The sequence below is a fragment of the Clupea harengus genome, chromosome 21 (assembly GCF_900700415.2).
Source record: "Clupea harengus chromosome 21, Ch_v2.0.2, whole genome shotgun sequence".
Lineage (NCBI taxonomy): Eukaryota > Metazoa > Chordata > Actinopteri > Clupeiformes > Clupeidae > Clupea > Clupea harengus.
In genome coordinates, this window is record NC_045172.1 from 19848362 (window position 1) to 19868815 (window position 20454).

The following is a 20454-nucleotide window of genomic DNA, read 5'->3' on the forward strand; positions in this document are numbered from 1 at the left end:
TAACAGCCCTCTATCCTCCCTTCCATTTCCATTACTTCCTCCATGCCATGTCTATATCTTCCACTTTATCCATCGATCATTCAAACATCTCCTTCCTCCAGTCCATTCTCTTTCCTGTTTTCACTCATTCTCTTTCTGTGTAAAACCTCCATCCACTTGTTTTTTCCTATCCCTTTCCAACTCCTTTTTCTCACAATCCATCTCTCTGCTTCACTCCCTTTTCTCTCCTTCTTTCAGTATTTTCCCTCTTCACTCTCTCTTTACTGTCTTTGTCCATAGCCATTCTTGTCCACTCTTCTTTCCTTTTTTTCTTCCTCTTCTTTTGCATTTCATGCACTGGTATTTCCTTCAGGAAATGCAAATTCTAGTTATTTTTACCGACTTCTGCGCTTAATTCAGTTCAAACCACTTAACGTAGAAACTTCGTTCGCGTAGATCTTGTAAAGCAGGGTTTCCCAACCCATGGGCCGCGGAGCACCATCCACTGGGCCGCGGAAATGTTTCAGGTTTTTTTTTTTTTTTTTCCTGTCTAGCTGCAGTCAGCTAGACAGGAGAGGCCGAGACGGTAGTGGAAGATGGAGAGAGCTGAGGGATTATTGGGCGGAAAGTTTCTGTTTAAGAGCCAAAATGACGGAACAATCGAGAAAACTAAAGTTGTATGTAGCATTTGTCAAGCTGAATTTAGCGATCACAGAAGCAGCTCGTCTAAGTTATCACCTTAATGCAAAGCACCCGACAGAAAGCAGTCCCAGGTTAGATGGTCGCCAACCCACACTCCACGACTTCTCTAGGAAAATAACTAGACCAGTCCGTGAAAAGGTTACCAACGCTGTAGCAGTTTGGGTTGCCGGTGAATGTCAGCCCATCAACATAGTTGAAGACGGTGGGCTGACTGAGGTGTTCCGAATTGTTTTAGGGTACAATTCTTACGATTTACCGTTGAGGGGCACCATTGTGTCTCGCATACATTCCTTGTATTACGGCGAGAGAGCACGACAAAAATACCATTAAACAACAGTGTCTAAAATACACGCTCTCTGAAGTGATTTCTCGTTAATTTATAAGATTTAGTCTTAGTCTAACAAACTTTTAAATCGCGATTAATCTAGATTAATGAATTTCAAAATGTGAGTTTAATTAGTTAATTTTTTTTTATCTATTGACAGCCCTAATATTAATACAATTTATGATTTAAATTGGATGTTTTAAACACAATATAAAATATATAAATAGGCATAACACACAGATCATGAAAATAATATCCTATCTTGTTCAAACTTTACAGCGTAATCAAGTTGAGGCGCTCAGTTAAGGTTTAGTCTGTGGCGATATTAGCGGAAAAGTTTCTTAAGCGAAAGAATGACAGCACTGGTAGTGTCATACTACCGAAAACTACTCAAATTCAGCGTAAATGCAACCCTGATTAATTTAGATTTGGTTTTGTGAATGGAGGTTGAACCCAGGGCGCAGTGTGTTGAGTGCGTTTTAAAGCTGTCTAATGAGGCGCTCAAACCTTCAAATCTGAATCGACATTTGGAGACACGACATCCACCACTCACGTACAGAACCAGGTCCTGGAAAGGATGAAAGGCAGCCCGTTCCTTTTAAAACAAGTTAGACGAGTCGACGGACATCAGTAAAGCTGCATTAGTGCTGTTTTTTGAGCGTTATCATGGGAGTGGTATTTTACAAGAGGACATGCTTTTCTGTGGAGAGCTACCGAACTCGAACTACTGCCCAGGAATGCTCGGTGCTATTTATTTTGATAATAGATTGCAGCCACAGCTTTAAATCATCATTTCAATTATTTGAATAATTATATTGACCTATTTGAACCTATTTATTTGAACATTATTTGAACCTATTTGTTTGCATGTCTGAAGCATCACCTATTTTAATTAGGCCTAGCTGAGTGGTCTTGTTTGCATGTTTCATCACTTGTTTTGAGTGCATGCTATCTTTTGGGTCTATTCTGGTTTTATTTCCTTGCTTGTTTGCTGTGCACAAATAGGCCTAGGCCTACTGCAATCAAGTTCTCTGTGTGGTTTTATGTTGTTTTCTGGTGCACAATACAATTTTGATGCAATATCTAGAGTTAGATTTTCATTCATTTCATTTCTAGGCTTCCACCTGTAGCAGGTGCTGATGTTGCTTTTTGTGACGCATAACAATCGCTTATTAATTTGAATTAATGGATTATAGATTAAATTAGCCTAATGGAATATAAATTAGCTGAAATAAGCGGGGTGTCTGTTGGGCCCCGACCTGTTACAAATACGAAAAGTTGGGCCTCGGAGTCGAAAAGGTTGGGAACCCCTGTTGCAAAGGACACTTATGCTATGTATTTTTCATTTTTCTTAACTTTATACTTTTTAAGATATTAAAGAAAAACTAATCAAATTTCTCCCATTGACCTACATTGGGCCATTGTGACATTATAATAGGGTCATTAAACTGGCTTGCACCTGTGCTTCACTGACACCTGCGCCAAGGTTCCAAGGCTCCTCTTCTCTTTGTCCCTCTCAGTTCAACTGTATAACTAGGAATATTAAGACACATCTTCCATACTCCACTTTTTTCTCTCTCCATCTCTATCTCTATCCCTCTCAGTCTACTTTATCCCACACTCCATCTCTCTGCTTCACTCCATTTTTCTCTCTTTCTTTCAATATTTTCCCTCTTTATCTCATTATCTCACTTTTGCATTTCATGCACTGGTATTTCCTTCAGGAAATTCATAGTTAGTTACTTCCTGTCTTTGTTTCCCAGCGTTTGACGCTGGGGATCTCAGTTCTGTTCGAAACCCCCTACTTTGTTTTTTCCGTTGTTGAGACACCGTGTACTATGGTTTAGTTTTCATTTGGCTTTTAACCCCAAGTTATTTAAGGTTAGACCCTGTGTCCTGTTTGTTATCTTAGTTTGTGTTGTCTTATTGTAGTGTTCCTGAGTGTGACTCAATGTTTACGTTTAGTTATTTGTAAATTTAGACTTCGGAGTGGCTTCCCTTGAGTTAATTAGTATTCCCTGTTTTTTTGTGTGCCTTGTTCCCTGGCTGTGTTCATATTAAACTCTGTTTCATTGTAATTCGTCCGTCTGAGCGACATGTTCCGTGACAGTATTAAGGTTCACTAGGATACAAACACATGCACTGTTATCAGTGTTTAAATGCATTTACCTTCTCAAGATTATTGCTCCTGTCTTGTGCCTGCTTCCGTTCAGCCTCCACTTTGGCAAAACTGAGCTTCAAGTTCTTATTGTCCTCTTGCAGACCATCTGTGCTGCGAAAACAGCACATTATAATCAACATCGCTACCTTTTGACCGACCCTAGCTCCAGTCTGCTGGGCCTGCGGTGCAAGCCATTCAACCGAACAGTGCTTAAAAAACAGTTTCAAACGGTTTCACCTCTGAGAAAATCTCTCCACCAACCTAGCAAAAAAGCACAATAAAAAAGTAACATGTGCAGCACTAGATATAAACTCTTTATCGCAAACAAATAAAATCCTTTTGTGCAGTCGCCACTTTCTTGTAAATGGCACATCACACTTGCATTCAATGAAGTATAAGAGTACCCAACACTGTCAGTCAGAAGCCGATCTTAATAACTTAATAACGACAACGAGTCAAATCATTTTTGGTCAATATTGCATAACTATGTTAATGTGCAAATAATAATCACATACAACTTACAGTGTGTGATGTTCACAGAAGTTGAAATGTGGTGTAAGACAGAGTAGATATCTGATCAGTCCTCCTCGCAATTTTGAAGGGTGTGTGTGATCAAAATGAGCCAAGATTACAGATTATATGTGCTACTTTTATGTTTGTTCTAAAGCACTTAAACCTGCCTGTATGAGATATCCTGTATAAACAATAGTACTCAATAGGCGGACTCCGGTCCGTATCCGGACCCAGACGCAATCAAATTTGGACCGAAACCAAAATCAAGATTTTAATTTAATCATGATCCAGAATCCTTGAACCGCTTAACGTAGAAACTTCGTTCGAACTTTGTCACGTAGGTCTTAAAGGACACTTATGCTATATGTTTTTCATTTTTCTGAACTTTATATTTTTTAAGACATTAAAGAAAAACGAATCAAAATTTCCCCATTGACTTACATTGGGCTATTGTGACATCATAATAGGGTCATTAAACTGGCTTGCACCTGTGCTTCACTGACGCCTGCGCCAAGGTTCCAAGGCACCTCATCTCTCTGTCCCTCTCCATTCAACTGTAGAACTAGGAATATTAAGAGACACCTTCCATACTCTACTTCTTTTTCTCTCCATCTTTCTCTTTATCTCTCTCAGTCTACTTTCTCTCACACTCCATCTCTCTGCTTCACTCAATTTTTCTCTCCTTCTTTCAATATTGTTCCTCTTCACTCTCTCTTTATCTCTATATCCATAGCCACTCCTGTTCACTCTTCTTTCCTTTCTTCTTTCAATTACTCTGTCCATCAACTCCTCTTTTTTTCAACTTTTTTGTCAGCCTTCTTTGCCTTTACAGTCCTCTATCCTCCCTCACACTTCATTTTCTCTCCTTTCAAATTTTCCCTCTTCACTCTCTCTTTATTTCATTATCCATAGTGTTACGACCCTGGCGGATCTAGGCCCCGCCCCATGATATTTGCATGCCTGTTCTGTCTCTGTCTCCTCAGCAGGTAATGGGGAGCAGGTGTACAACAGGTGTACCCCATGATTGGATGGCTACAAAAGCCTTGATCAGATGGCAGTCGGGAGAGCGTTGGATTGGTCGTTGGTGTTTGAATAGAGATTGGTTTTGGATTGTCGTTGGTTTTGGATTATCGTCGTCGTCGTTTGTTTATATTACCATTTAGCTGACTTTACATTACATCTTTTGTTTCTCCCCACAACCCTGACATTCACCACACGTTTTCCTATAATTATTAGATAAGTATATACTTGTAACCCTTAATAAATAACTTATTATTATTATTATATCATAAATTCTGCGTGGCCTCCCCTTTTATGTTTCGTGCCCGTGAGCTGGGTTCGTTACATGTGGGGGCTCGCCGAGATTGTTTTCGGAATCAGGTAAGGTAACTTTTCAGCCACTCATTGGGAAATAGTGGTGGTAAAGCTTCATTTAATTTTTTAGATCGGGATATTAGCCTTTGTTGCTGACGGGCACAAAACTGCCGGTGCAGCAGGAAGGGTATTGCAAATTGGGGGAGACACGCGGAAATTGTAAGTGTTAAACTTTTGTTGTTTTCGTTGGGTTGCCGTGGAGGAGGGAAGTCACTTTTGAAAGTGACGACAGCTGTGGGCTCTCGTTGGGAGAGAGACAGGCTGTGCATACTGGTTAAATTGGGTACAGGTGTTTGTAACTGGATGGTGATAGTAGGTGAGTACCTACTGAGCAAACGCAAACCCCTGCGCAGGTTAAGAGCGCTTACCGCTGTTTGTCGTTTTTGCCGTGCTTATAAGAGTTTGTTGTTTTCGTGGGTGTGTCGGACGCGCTGGGGTTGCTTAGCAGCTCAATTGCAGGTGGACACACGGAAGATTATAGGTTTGGAAATAGCGAGGACTGTGTTTTGGAGATAGATCGGGGAAGCTCTAGTCTAGTGGGTTTTTGTGAGTGGGTGGTTATACACATGTGCGTGATTACTGGGGTGCACAATCGCGTCAGGGCAATTTAATTAATTCTGACGATCGAAAAATTTGGCCCAGTTCAAAATGGGGTGGATGAGTATGTTAGATTGTGAGCAGCGTAGGAAGCTTCTGAAAATGCAGGCGGAATTGGAGAACGGGATGCAGCTGAAAAGAAATATGAAAGCTGAGTGGGACGCATTGGGGAGAGAAAAAGAACGTCTATTTGAAATCGTAAAACGGAGATTTAGGCAAGGAATGGTTGAACAGGATTATCTGTTGCAAAAAGAGCAGGTAAGATTAGTTGCCCAATGCAAGGTGATGGAGGACGATCTCATTCGTGGGGAGAGATTGGTTAAGGGAAATCGTGAGGAGGGTGTGTCTGATGTAAAGGCCTTACTGAGGGATCGGTCTGAAATAAAAACTGTGAATGAGAAATTAACGGTGGAAAACTGAGAGCTGCTTGCTCGAATTGCAGAAGCATCTGAGGAGTTGTCAGCCAGGGAACATGAAGCAAACAGGCGTGCGAATAGTTTGCAACTTCAGCTCAACGAGGCATTCCGGTTGAATAATTATTTGACGGCACAGATTGACGCACAAAACGCGGAAATGGTGGAACAACAAGAGAGGATTAAGGCAAGACAGAACGAGAAAGCAAGTGTCTCTGAAATGTTCCAACAACTGCAGAGTGATCATGAAACGGTCACCAGCAAGCTGAACAGGGCATTAGCTGGAGCTGAGGAAAAGGAAGCCCTCTCCAAGTATCAGTCAGAGCAGGAGGTCGCTGGTAAGCTGCACAAGGAGATGGAGGTGCAGAGAGAAGAGTTGGATACAGTACAAGCAACTATACAGGCTAAGTTTGTGCCACTGGCAGTCATGAAAGGGAAAGAATCCCTTGTGACACAGTTGAGAGAGGATATGGCTATGTTACAGAAGGTGACTAAAAGTGATGCTGCTTCCAGTGAACATAACAGGAAAAAGTATATTGAGAAAATTGCCACACTGGAAAAAGAAAGCAAAGACAGAGGGGAAAGGATGAACAAAATTAAAGCTGTCGCTGTGAAGGCCAAGAAAGAGTTGGATAATAGCAGAAAGGAGGTTGTTGCTTTGACCAAAGAGGTGGGGGCTTTAAAAACAGAGCGAGACATTGTTTCAGTCGCAATGAAGGACATTATCCACAGGGCTGCAGACTATGAGAAACTCAGGAAGGATTATGATGGGCAGACTGAGCAATTGAATGAAGGAGAGAAGCTTGAGGAGAAGGAGAGACCAATGAGAAAGTTGACCAAACGTCTGCAGACTGACACCCAGCAGCATGAGCAGTGTGCCTCAGAGAGAGAGGACCTGATGGTTGGACTGGACACTCTGCAGAATGATGTCAGGCAGATGGAGGAACTCCAGGGTCAGCTACACAAACCAGAGCAGCATCTCCAGCAGACTGCACAGGAGCTCAAGCAGCGTCACAGGGATGCTAATCAGAGCTCTCTCATGGACATGGAGTTGACAGAAAATGAGTGTCTGGTTAAAGAGCTCAACAACAAGGTAGCAGAAAAAGACACTCGGATTGAGGGTCTGAAAACGCAGCTACGGACCCAGAGAAAGAAGATTCTGGAGGGCGAGACCCAGTATCTATGTGAGAATGGCCGGACTAAACTGTTCCACAGTGGGTTTACACCTCACAAAGGAAAAGGAACTTTGGCATTTGCGTTGTCCCACACTACAGATGTGGGGATAGGTTATGCGGTGATTGTGCTTGCCTGCTTAATTAATTTATCTCCTCTCCTGTCTCCTCCCCTGTCCCTCTTAGACTGCTTTTCCAGGCCCACTGGAATTGCTGAGGGGAAAATAGGTTGTGTGACTGGTGAGCTGGATGGATGGTGAGCGTGTGAGTGAATAGGTGAATAGGTGAATACGTGAATACGTGAATAGGTGAATAGGATTGTTTAGGTAAATGGGGGTTTTGGATGGTGCAGAATCCCACTTAGGTGGGCTTCTGTCTTAAGGGGGGGGATGTTACGACCCTGGCGGATCTAGGCGCCGCCCCATGATATTTGCATGCCTGTTCTGTCTCTGTCTCCTCAGCAGGTAATGGGGAGCAGGTGTACAACAGGTGTACCCCATGATTGGATGACTACAAAAGCCTTGATCAGATGGCAGTCGGGAGAGCGTTGGATTGATCGTTGGTGTTTGAATAGAGATTGGTTTTGGATTGTCGTTGGTTTTGGATTATCGTCGGTTTTGGATTATCGTCGTCGTTTGTTTATATTACCATTTAGCTGACTTTACATTACATCTTTTGTTTCTCTCCACAACCCTGACATTCACCACACGTTTTCCTATAGTTATTAGATAAATATATACTTGTAACCCTTAATAAATAACTTTTTATTATTATATCATAAATTCTGCCTGGCCTCCCCTTTATGTTTCGTGCCCGTGAGCTGGGTTCGTTACAATAGCCATTCCTCTTCACGCTTCTTTCCTTTCTTCTTTCAATTCGGGGGCGGCTTCTCCATAAGGGCGATTGGGGCGACGCACTGCCTAGGGGAAAAATAAAAAAAATAAAAAAATAAAACCTCCTGATGTATAAACGCAATATCCTTGTTAGTTGCGTAAATGACAACATGTAAATTTAAATGTAATATTTTTTTTTCTGTCGGATTCTACCACTAGACCGTCTGATCTGCCTCTGTATGTCATTGTCGAATCAGGTAACAGTCATTCAGTCAGCCTAAAGTCGGGCTTCAAATGGCCCCGCCCCTTCTGGGGCGATTTGGGGCGAAATGAAAATCGCCCCAGACCTCTCCCATTGACTCCCATGTTAAATCCATTTTTTTCACAAAACAGAGCTCTCAATGCATTCTCTATGGCTTCCGGGAGGGCTCGCCCCTCCATGTCGTGTCATAAGTAATGGACGTAAAAGCCTATACGAACGTCATACAGGTCGACAGAGGCATATTCTGTCAAGATGGCGCCTGTTCAGTGCAATAACTCGATTCGCTCTTTGACAGAAACAAAGGGAGGGAAATCCTACATCCAAGAATTGGAAAGAAAGAAAATCGCGGTCGTGAAGTGGCTAACGAGGTCTGTATTTCATATACCACTGTCACTTTTCATAGGTTTCACAGTTCGCTTCTTGCACTAACACTGGATAATTTTCTATGTGATGACTTATTTTGCTTTTGTAAGCCAATACTTTCAAGATCAGTCAATAAATATTGTTGGTTTTGACTTATGTTACCCCTTCTTTATGTTGTTACTGGACATATCATGTGTCCTGTTAAACTATGTTATATCATACAACATTTGAGACACGTGGATAATGAAAAAGTGGGATAATTTAATGTGGAGCCACATCATGTTTGCTTATGAAGGCTCCTGGATGCAACTTTCTTCCATAGCTTTCCACCTGTAACTTGCTACTCTAGCCAGTGGCGGCTCCTGAAAAAATTCTCGGGGGGGGCAATTTTTTTGATAATGATTAAGGTGACCCATTCAGTAGGTACATTAAGTTAGCTGATTAACTCATACAGCAATACCTTTTTGTCCACTATTGGCAGCACACAACAGTAATATGTCCCCACGTGTGTGTGTGTGTGTGTGTGTGTGTGTGTGTGTGTGTGACACGCTCCTATGTTCCTCATCCCTAAATAATTTACATTGCATTGATTTCTGCACTTCTGTTTGCAGTTCCCCCACACTTTACCAGTATTGTCTTTCTGCAGTCTTGTATGTGTGTGTGTGTGTGTGTGTGTGAAACCACCTTTCATGGTCAACAAGCCCAGACATGGTCATGAACACGAGAAAACTTTTCAAATCAGTTTTGAAGTTTAACATCTGTGTAGTTCCTATGAGGTGAGGCACAGTGGCATAGTAATGGTTGTAAAACATCATCATGTTTGTAGATTAAGTATATAGTTTAAATATAAGTATATTGTTTTAAATGAGTTGGGCGAAGGTATTAGTATTCCGCTACTGTCAATATGCTGATCGGAGAAAGAACGAGAAAGAAACGTATCCTGCCATCAAATATTTGTACTGTCTAAACTGTACTGTCTAAACTTGCTCAGAATTTAAATGATTCCAAAAGTTTAAATTTGCGACCTTTGATGGAAAAGGAAGGAAGAGAGAGAGAGTCCTTGTGTAAAACAGTGTTTTCTATATCAGACCATTTGGGAAAGCTGCTCTGGCAGAAAGCAGAAAGAGTGGTTATCCAATGTGGTATTTTCTGTTTATTTCATTTTAATTTTTTTAGAAAATAATAACATGATGGGGCTGTTATTTAGGCTGTGGTGTATTCTACATGTTGTATTATAAAAGCCCCCCTCCCCCCCGCAAAAAAAATAGATAAATATAGCTGCAGGCAGCAATGGCGGGTTCCTCCTCAACATTCCAATCATTACAAAATTGACATGACACTGACATGTATTTCATACATGTACACAACATTGGACAGATAATTGGATCTATGGCTGATTTGAAGTCATTTTTTTTAAATTATTCACAAATTGTCACTGTCGAGAAATATCCATGCTGGTGACATTATGGGTTCTTGAGACTTTTTTGTTTCCCATGAGCAATAAGTCATGGGTACCAAGTTTTAGACATTTTGGACTGACAGGGTTAAAATGCCACCCTTTTGAAAGTGACAAGTTTGAAGCGTGTTCTGTCAGGCCACCTGTGCTCTGGTCAGGCCCTTAATGCAGAGATCCATTCTTTAAAAGCTTTGATTACAACAATAACTGTATGAAAGTGAGGATACACTTCACTAAAGGACGTTTGTAGGTTATGTACTACTACTGCTTGCTCTGCCCACACACTTTCCCCATCCATGCTGTTTCCCTCTTTCCCAGTGCAGGTCACGCCAAGGGATAAATGCGGCGGCCGCATGAGGATTAGAAGTAGCCCAAAAAACGTAGTCCCACACAATAACACTGTTTTCAAAATTTCCCAAAACTGGTTAAAAATCCATGGTTATAGGAACTCTCCCTGAATTGACATCTCTCTAGTCTCAGTCATACACAACTGACAAGAGGCATGCAGTGAACTGGACCAAGGTACAGCTAATGTCCAGCTGTTTGCAAGTGTACCTTGTGATGGTACAGCAGCTTGACAATACTTTATCATGGTCAGACTCTCTCATTCCATTTAACTACACAACATGCACAATCAGGGTGACCAACAGGATTATTAACATGAAAGCTTGTCTCGGGGGGTCATGCATCTCACTACAAGCTTTTGATTAAACGTGAGGACCCTGTTAGCAAGTTATTTCTATTCATGTTTTGTTTGTGATTGAATGGTAATGTCAGCTAGCTAAAAACAATGTTAGTTAGCTTGGCTAAAATGGTTTTTATAGCAACAGATAGCAACAAATCAGATCAATGGAACTTTATTCAGAAAGGGGGGGTGGATGGAACATATACAGTAAAGGTGAAATGGTAGGCATTGTTCTGCCTTGAAGCTGCATGCGCATCCTCATTGTTTGTAACCACCAACCCATCTAAATGTAAAGATAATATCCAAGCTAGCAATTTTGCCAAATTTGACTGCAACTTTTTAGCATTGTAGGGCAAACACACTCACTGCAAAGTGTACTAAAACGTGTCACCACAGAGCTGCCAACTTTTCAAAAAACCTTGGAGTGAGAAAATGTTGCCGCACTCGCAGCTACACACGTTGGGTGGCTCAGATATCAGGGAATTGGAATTAATTTGGCGTTGTACCCATGTTGTGCTCTGCATTCTGTTGGTTTTTGGGGCCCAAAGTCTGCCTACTGTGGGGCCTACTGGAAATGGACAACATTGGTTACATTCTGTGAAGCAAAGACATAGCTGAAGGTCCACCCCCAGGACATTTTGGTTTAAGTAGATGTTATTTCCTGCATTCTAGTGGATTTTTGGGTGGTATGCTAAAGATGTGCAATACCTGAACTTATTCTGATTCATGTTCATCTGATCATGACTTGTAGGGCCTTTTAGACTTGAGCTGAACATTCAACCAGAAAACTATTCTTGTGCCTCAATGACTGTCTATGTACCACAATATAGCCTAATTAATAGACCTGTGTTTAAGATTTTACCAAGGTAGGTTGATTGACATTTTGATTACAATGGTATTCAACTAATTCTTAACTGGAACCTAACCTATATTGTTAATAATTGTATTTAATGATTTATGAGCACTTAACGATTTATGAACAGCAAAAAATGACACAAGATTAGTTAGGGAGAAATATTTTTCACTATTCAAAGCCTCCCACCACACGTTCCATCAAACAAAAAAGTGCAACAAATAAAGTGCTTAAACAGTAGCCTTTTTAAGCAATAAAATAGATCAACACATGACAAAAATAACTAAAAATGAGGTATCAGGTGCAGATCAGAACCTGGTTAGTCATTTTCTAAGATCTGTGGGCAAGGTTGTACTGGCCTGTGGCCTTCTTGGAGGCCTTGATGACCTCTGAGGGGGGCTCCCATCTGAAACAGGGCTCCAGGTCGGCCATCTTTATGGCCATTATTGAAGACAGGGTGCCATCCAATGGCAGGCTATTTCTGGTCTTAGTTTTGTTCAGTCCCACTGAACACTGAAAACACCCTCTCAGCATCTGCATTCGAATGGGGCAACACCAGGACCAGCTTGGCGACGGCAACAAGCCTCTCAAATTCTTTGGTTCCTGCCACCTATTGAGAATGAACAAAGAACAAAATGGAAAAACATACCATATTTTGTTTTGAATAATACTGTAAGTACACTGTAACAAAGTTCAGATACAACATGCATAGTTTGCATCATGTATGACACGATATAGGCATGCATCAATAATAGCAACAGATGTAGCCAAGCCACACCTGCCAAAAAGAAAGCCAAAAAAAAGTATACCTTATGTTTCCGTGTTGCCATTCCAGCCCAGAAGCTTTCCATCTCAGTTTCGTCCTGAAGGGAGGTGGTTGGCATGGTCTGATAATTTAGAAACTCCTCACCCAGGTGGTCGTGCTCCTCTGGCCCATGGTATGGGAGGAGATGGGGAAACCTATTTATGAAAGTAGAGTTACAGGTTGTTAAGTTATAGGTATATTGTCATCGACCAGCAGCAGTTCATACACATGTCTGAGGAAAAGCCATATAAGAATAACTCAGGTGCAGTTTAGGAGTGAACATACCTCATCATTCCTGTCTTTATGTTAAATTCTTTGGAATACATCTTACCTGTTCAAAGTGTTGTTTGGAAAAGTCTTCAGAGTGAGTCCTTTTCTTTGGCCTGTTAATAAAAAGATAAATGCTATGTGAGCAGCCTAAATAAACAATGCTATGATGATTTGAGCATGCAGTATACCACGAGGTTAACAAGGTGCTCTCCTGCTGCTTGTAATGACAGCTGAGTTTACATTCACCACACAAAATCAAGTTCACACACACAAACACAAACAAATCATTTCTTTCAAGATTTAAAGTTTAAGAGAGTGAGTACTTAATTGAACCACATGTCATTAACATATCTAGTCTCTGCTCAGATTGGAAATGAAGATTTTCTTCAGCGATAGATTCTCTTTGCGAGTTTCTCCCGCAGTTGTCTCTCTTTGTAACTAACGGCACTTTTCTACCGTTACATATGTTTGAAGCACAACAACTACGACAATCCAAATCCTTATTTAAACACTTCCACAATATACAGTACCTAACGGCACTTTTCTACCGTTACAATTACTTAAAAACATTACTTCTTGTGGAAACCACTTGTAATGAACCGAAGTTTGTTCGAATTATTTACTTTGATGAATATGCTAATCGCTAACGCAGTCTCTATGGAATTTCACATATAAGTTAGCATTAAGCTAACGAAGTTTCTATCACAATTAAACATGCAATGCTAAGTGATTGTTTTTAGAAACGAATGTTACGAGATGAGATTACTAAAATGTATTCTGTATGTCTGCTCAGTTTTACAGTGCTTCCTAAGTAAAGGTTTGAAAAGAAAGCTTCAGACTTTCTCTTGGAGAAACAGTTATCTATCTGCCAAGCCAATGTAGCAGGTTGTCATGTTAACCCATTATTAAACTGAGCATATCGATTGTTACTGCATTTTTAAACTTATAATTTAGAGTGTTTAACAGAACAGCCGTTGTTTGACACTGTCCGGTAACTGACATAGCTATCTGCCGCCACCTGCCCCCGCTCGTCAAGCGAAACGTGTCCGATAAAAGTGAATCTTCTCGGACTGGCAAAAGGACCGTCAGTTAGCATACACGTAAATATTAGCCAGCTAGCTTAGCATAACTGTCATGCAGATCCAATGGCATCTAATGCTACCTAGCCTGGTATGCTAATTGTCGGTATACATCGCTAACTCCACCAAATACTCATGTCGCTAGCTTTAATCTGAGAATGGCATGTTAGTAGTGCATTTAATATCAGTAAATTGTTTAATTACCGCTGATACTTACATTTACGGTCTGCAGCCTCGTGAGCTATTGCTAGCCACCGTAGCCATCTCGTCCGCCATTGTTTTAGAAATGAATTGAAAAGCTGATGAGAGCTCCTCCTCTTTCGCGACGTAGCCAAGATGGCGCCCGTTTAGGGCAAATAGTGCCACATTTTTACACTGCAATATAAATGCTTTATATCAATCATTTTTGAAGATATGAAGTTGCATTTGCACATGGGAACATGTTGTAGAGTCTTCCACGTGCATACCAAGTTTGGTGTTGATATCTGAAAGATTTGCTGAGATATGACTTTACTTCCTGTTTGGCATCTTTTCTGCTGAATTTCAGTGGCTGTACCGGACAAACAGTTGTGAGGATCAAAATTCTGTTGAAGAACTTTTGTGAGGCTTGGTCTGAAGATCATCTCTGGTGATTTTGAAGAAGATTTGACAAAAATTGTAGGAGTTGATGCCTTTCAAAGGTTTTTGATAAAACCGGAAATTGCGGAAAATCTATATAACCGGAAATTGACGCCATAGGGTGTGTTGAATTCGTCTTGATCCAGGGAATCCAATGGTATCTCATTTTTGAAAATTGGTCAAACGGTTCAAAAGTTACAGTGTTAACAAAAGTCCAACTTTGACCCGTTGGTGGCGCTAGTGTGGTCTAGTGGGAGACATGAAACTTGGTGTGAGTGAAGAAGGCACTGTCCTTAATGAGTGTGCCAAATTTCAGAAAAAGTTACCATACGGTTCTAGGGGCTGCCATTGACTTCAATGGCACAAGAATAATAATAAATATAGCTGCAGGCAGCAATGGCGGGTTCCTCAACATTCCAATCATTACAAAATTGACATGACACTGACATGTATTTCATACATGTACACAACATTGGACAGATAATTGGATCAATGGCTGATTTGAAGTCATTTTTTAAAATTATTCACAAATTGTCACTGTCGAGAAATATCCATGCTGGTGACATTATGGGTTCTTGAGACTTTGTGAACCAGGGAAAAATGTATATTCTTCACAATTTGTCACTGTATAGAAAAATCCATGCTGCAGACTTACCAATGGGATATTCAATTTGAAATGCAATACTGTCAAGATCCACAAGCTTCAAGCTAAGGAGAGAGCGGGACCTTGGTCAGGCCACAATGTCATGAAATGGTGTGTGTGCGTCTTGCCAAGCGTTTGGTGTGTCAGGTGAAAGTTTGTGTCTGTGAGAATTGGGGCAAGCCGCACGGGGAGCGAAGGAGGAGAGAGGGAGACATTACATTGGAAATGGTGGTAGCAATTAGCCAAGCATGCATGTTTCAAATATTCACCAAAAATCTACTTTTCATCTTACAGTCAACTTTTTTTCAGATTTGTGTACTAAACATTCTCAAGTGTCTTCATATGAACTTGTGATTGAATCAGAGTATCACTTTTTGAATGAAAAATGTGTAAAACATTGTTTTAGCGTTAGCGATTAATGCAATTTGCTTTATATCAATCATTTTTGAAGATATGAAGTTGCCTTTGCACATGGGAACATGTTGTGGTGTCTCCCACGTGCTTACCAAGTTTGGTGTTGATATCTGAAAGATTTGCTGAGATATGACTTTACTTCCTGTTTGGCATCTTTTCTGCTGAATTTCAGTGGCTGTACCGGACAAACGGTTGTGAGGATCAAAATTCTGTTGAAGAACTTTTGTGAGGCTTGGTCTGAAGATCATCTCTGGTGATTTTGAAGAAGATTTGACAAAAATGGTAGGAGTTGATGCCTTTCAAAGGTTTTTGATAAAACCGGAAATTGCGGAAAATCTATATAACCGGAAATTGACGCCATAGGGTGTGTTGAATTCGTCTTGATCCAAGGAATCCAATGGTACCTCATTTTTGAAAATCGGTCAAACGGTTCAAAAGTTACAGTGTTAACAAAAGTCCAACTTTGACCCGTTGGTGGCGCTAGTGTGGTCTAGTGGGAGACATGAAACTTGGTGTGAGTGAAGAAGGGACTGTCCTTAATGAGTGTGCCAAATTTCAGAAAAAGTTACCATACGGTTCTAGGGGCTGCCATTGACTTCAATGGCACAAGAATAATAATAAATATAGCTGCAGGCAGCAATGGCGGGTTCCTCCTCAACATTCCAATCACTACAAAATTGACATGACACTGACATGTATTTCATACATGTACACAACATTGGACAGATAATTGGATCAATGGCTGATTTGAAGTAATTTTTTTTAAATTATTCACAAATTGTCACTGTCGAGAAATATCCATGCTGGTGACATTATGGGTTCTTGAGACTTTTTTGTTTCCCATGAGCAATAAGTCATGGGTACCAAGTTTTAGACATTTTGGACTGACAGGGTTAAAATGCCACCCTTTTGAAAGTGACAACTTTGAAGCGTGTTCTGTCAGGCCACCTGTGCTCTGGTCAGGCCCTTAATGCAGAGATCCATTCTTTAAAAGCTTTGATTACAACAATAACTGTATGAAAGTGAGGATACACTTCACTAAAGGACGTTTGTAGGTTATGTACTACTACTGCTTGCTCTGCCCACACACTTTCCCCATCCATGCTGTTTCCCTCTTTCCCAGTGCAGGTCACGCCAAGGGATAAATGCGGCGGCCGCATGAGGATTAGAAGTAGCCCAAAAAACGTAGTCCCACACAATAACACTGTTTTCAAAATTTCCCAAAACTGGTTAAAAATCCATGGTTATAGGAACTCTCCCTGAATTGACATCTCTCTAGTCTCAGTCATACACAACTGACAAGAGGCATGCAGTGAACTGGACCAAGGTACAGCTAATGTCCAGCTGTTTGCAAGTGTACCTTGTGATGGTACAGCAGCTTGACAATACTTTATCATGGTCAGACTCTCTCATTCCATTTAACTACACAACATGCACAATCAGGGTGACCAACAGGATTATTAACATGAAAGCTTGTCTCGGGGGGTCATGCATCTCACTACAAGCTTTTGATTAAACGTGAGGACCCTGTTAGCAAGTTATTTCTATTCATGTTTTGTTTGTGATTGAATGGTAATGTCAGCTAGCTAAAAACAATGTTAGTTAGCTTGGCTAAAATGGTTTTTATAGCAACAGATAGCAACAAATCAGATCAATGGAACTTTATTCAGAAAGGGGGGGTGGATGGAACATATACAGTAAAGGTGAAATGGTAGGCATTGTTCTGCCTTGAAGCTGCATGCGCATCCTCATTGTTTGTAACCACCAACCCATCTAAATGTAAAGATAATATCCAAGCTAGCAATTTTGCCAAATTTGACTGCAACTTTTTAGCATTGTAGGGCAAACACACTCACTGCAAAGTGTACTAAAACGTGTCACCACAGAGCTGCCAACTTTTCAAAAAACCTTGGAGTGAGAAAATGTTGCCGTGCACGCAGCTACACACGTTGGGTGGCTCAGATATCAGGGAATTGGAATTAATTTGGCGTTGTACCCATGTTGTGCTCTGCATTCTGTTGGTTTTTGGGGCCCAAAGTCTGCCTACTGTGGGGCCTACTGGAAATGGACAACATTGGTTACATTCTGTGAAGCAAAGACATAGCTGAAGGTCCACCCCCAGGACATTTTGGTTTAAGTAGATGTTATTTCCTGCATTCTAGTGGATTTTTGGGTGGTATGCTAAAGATGTGCAATACCTGAACTTATTCTGATTCATGTTCATCTGATCATGACTTGTAGGGCCTTTTAGACTTGAGCTGAACATTCAACCAGAAAACTATTCTTGTGCCTCAATGACTGTCTATGTACCACAATATAGCCTAATTAATAGACCTGTGTTTAAGATTTTACCAAGGTAGGTTGATTGACATTTTGATTACAATGGTATTCAACTAATTCTTAACTGGAACCTAACCTATATTGTTAATAATTGTATTTAATGATTTATGAGCACTTAACGATTTATGAACAGCAAAAAATGACACAAGATTAGTTAGGGAGAAATATTTTTCACTATTCAAAGCCTCCCACCACACGTTCCATCAAACAAAAAAGTGCAACAAATAAAGTGCTTAAACAGTAGCCTTTTTAAGCAATAAAATAGATCAACACATGACAAAAATAACTAAAAATGAGGTATCAGGTGCAGATCAGAACCTGGTTAGTCATTTTCTAAGATCTGTGGGCAAGGTTGTACTGGCCTGTGGCCTTCTTGGAGGCCTTGATGACCTCTGAGGGGGGCTCCCATCTGAAACAGGGCTCCAGGTCGGCCATCTTTATGGCCATTATTGAAGACAGGGTGCCATCCAATGCCAGGCTATTTCTGGTCTTAGTTTTGTTCAGTCCCACTGAACACTGAAAACACCCTCTCAGCATCTGCATTCGAATGGGGCAACACCAGGACCAGCTTGGCGACGGCAACAAGCCTCTCAAATTCTTTAGTTCCTGCCACCTATTGAGAATGAACAAAGAACAAAATGGAAAAACATACCATATTTTGTTTTGATTAATACTGTAAGTACACTGTAACAAAGTTCAGATACAACATGCATAGTTTGCATCATGTATGACACGATATAGGCATGCATCAATAATAGCAACAGATGTAGCCAAGCCACACCTGCCAAAAAGAAAGCCAAAAAAAAGTATACCTTATGTTTCCGTGTTGCCATTCCAGCCCAGAAGCTTTCCATCTCAGTTTCGTCCTGAAGGGAGGTGGTTGGCATGGTCTGATAATTCAGAAACTCCTCACCCAGGTGGTCGTGCTCCTCTGGCCCATGGTATGGGAGGAGATGGGGAAACCTATTTATGAAAGTAGAGTTACAGGTTGTTAAGTTATAGGTATATTTAGAACGCCGTCTCACAGAAGCAAAAACTATGTTCAAATTAGTACTACTGCTAACACTTCAATAGCTAATCGTATCAAACGAACAATTACAAAAATACTGTACTGTAGTTCTATATGTTTTCAATGGAGCTTCTAAACGATCAAACCTTGAACCGCTTAATACGTAGCAAGTACAACAACCATGGTAGTGTAGCTACCATTGCTACGAGTTTAATGGTAGGTAGCCTAACTATACAGCTAATTAAGGTAGCCTAGCTAACTAGCCAACTACAGTTTCGAAAAAAATTACTTGCGCTGTGGAGACCGTCAGAAAAACTTGGAACGCACTAATTAAAACAACACAATTACATCCACAATGACATGTAAATATACAATAACCCAACCGTACAGGTACGTAGAGTACGTTAATTTGAAACGCCGTCCACAGAAGCAAAAACTAGCCTATATGTTAAGGTTTGTAGTTATACTACTAGCTTGCTATGCTACCATACAACATACTTTCTACTAGCAAAGATGAATTATTTACTGTGTCGTCTCAGTTACACTATCAAACCTTGGAAATACTGTGACTTGCTCAAGTAACGAAATGGCTAATAGAACATCACATTTCATAATTATTTCAGTGAATGAAACAGCTCCAAGACCCAGTGAAATATTAAATACAGCTAACTTACATTAGATAGCTACAACAGCACGGAGTCACAAAGTGATACTGGAACAAGTCAATAAAACACTTAATTTGTATTCATCAACGCAAACGAACTGTGTTAAACTTCTGGCCTTTGGTTAAATCACTTTCTGAACACAATTCCTCAAAATGTACCTATCGGTACCAAAGTTGCCTTCTCCCTAATGCTAGATAACTATCCAGCTAACTAAGCTAGCTACCATTTCGACCCAAAACATCTGCGCTACCTCAAATACACTAACCAAGAATAAAAACAGAATAAAATCGTCTTGCAGTTATCATACGAATTAAACAGTAATAAGTATGCTTTTATTACTTACGGTCAAATGTAGACGAAAATCTTCTCCACACCAGAAATCGTCCTCTTCTCTCGTATCCACAAAATAGTCTCAATAAAATTGTGTCTGTCCGTCTCGTGCATGTCGCGCGCGTGTCAGGCAGCATTCATAACAGCACGTCAACCATTGGCTGCCTATAAACTCCTGGGTCCTAAAGCTACCCGGTTACATATTCACCATTCGCGTTAGCGATTAATGCAATTTGCTTTATATCAATCATTTTTGAAGATATGAAGTTGCCTTTGCACACGGGGACATGTTGTAGTGTCTTCCACGTGCATACCAAGTTTGATGTTGATATCTGAAAGATTTGCTGAGATATGACTTCACTTCCTGTTTGAAAGCTTTTCTGCTGCATTTGAGTGGCTGTGTCGGACAAACGGTTGTGAGGATCAAAATTCGGTTGGAGAATTTTTGTGAGGCTTGGTCTGAAGATCATCTCTGGTGATTTTGAAGAAGATTTGACAAAAATTGTAGGAGTTGATGCCTTTCAAAGGTTTTTGATAAAACCGGAAATTGCAGAAAATCTATATAACCGGAAATTGACGCCATATGGTGTGTT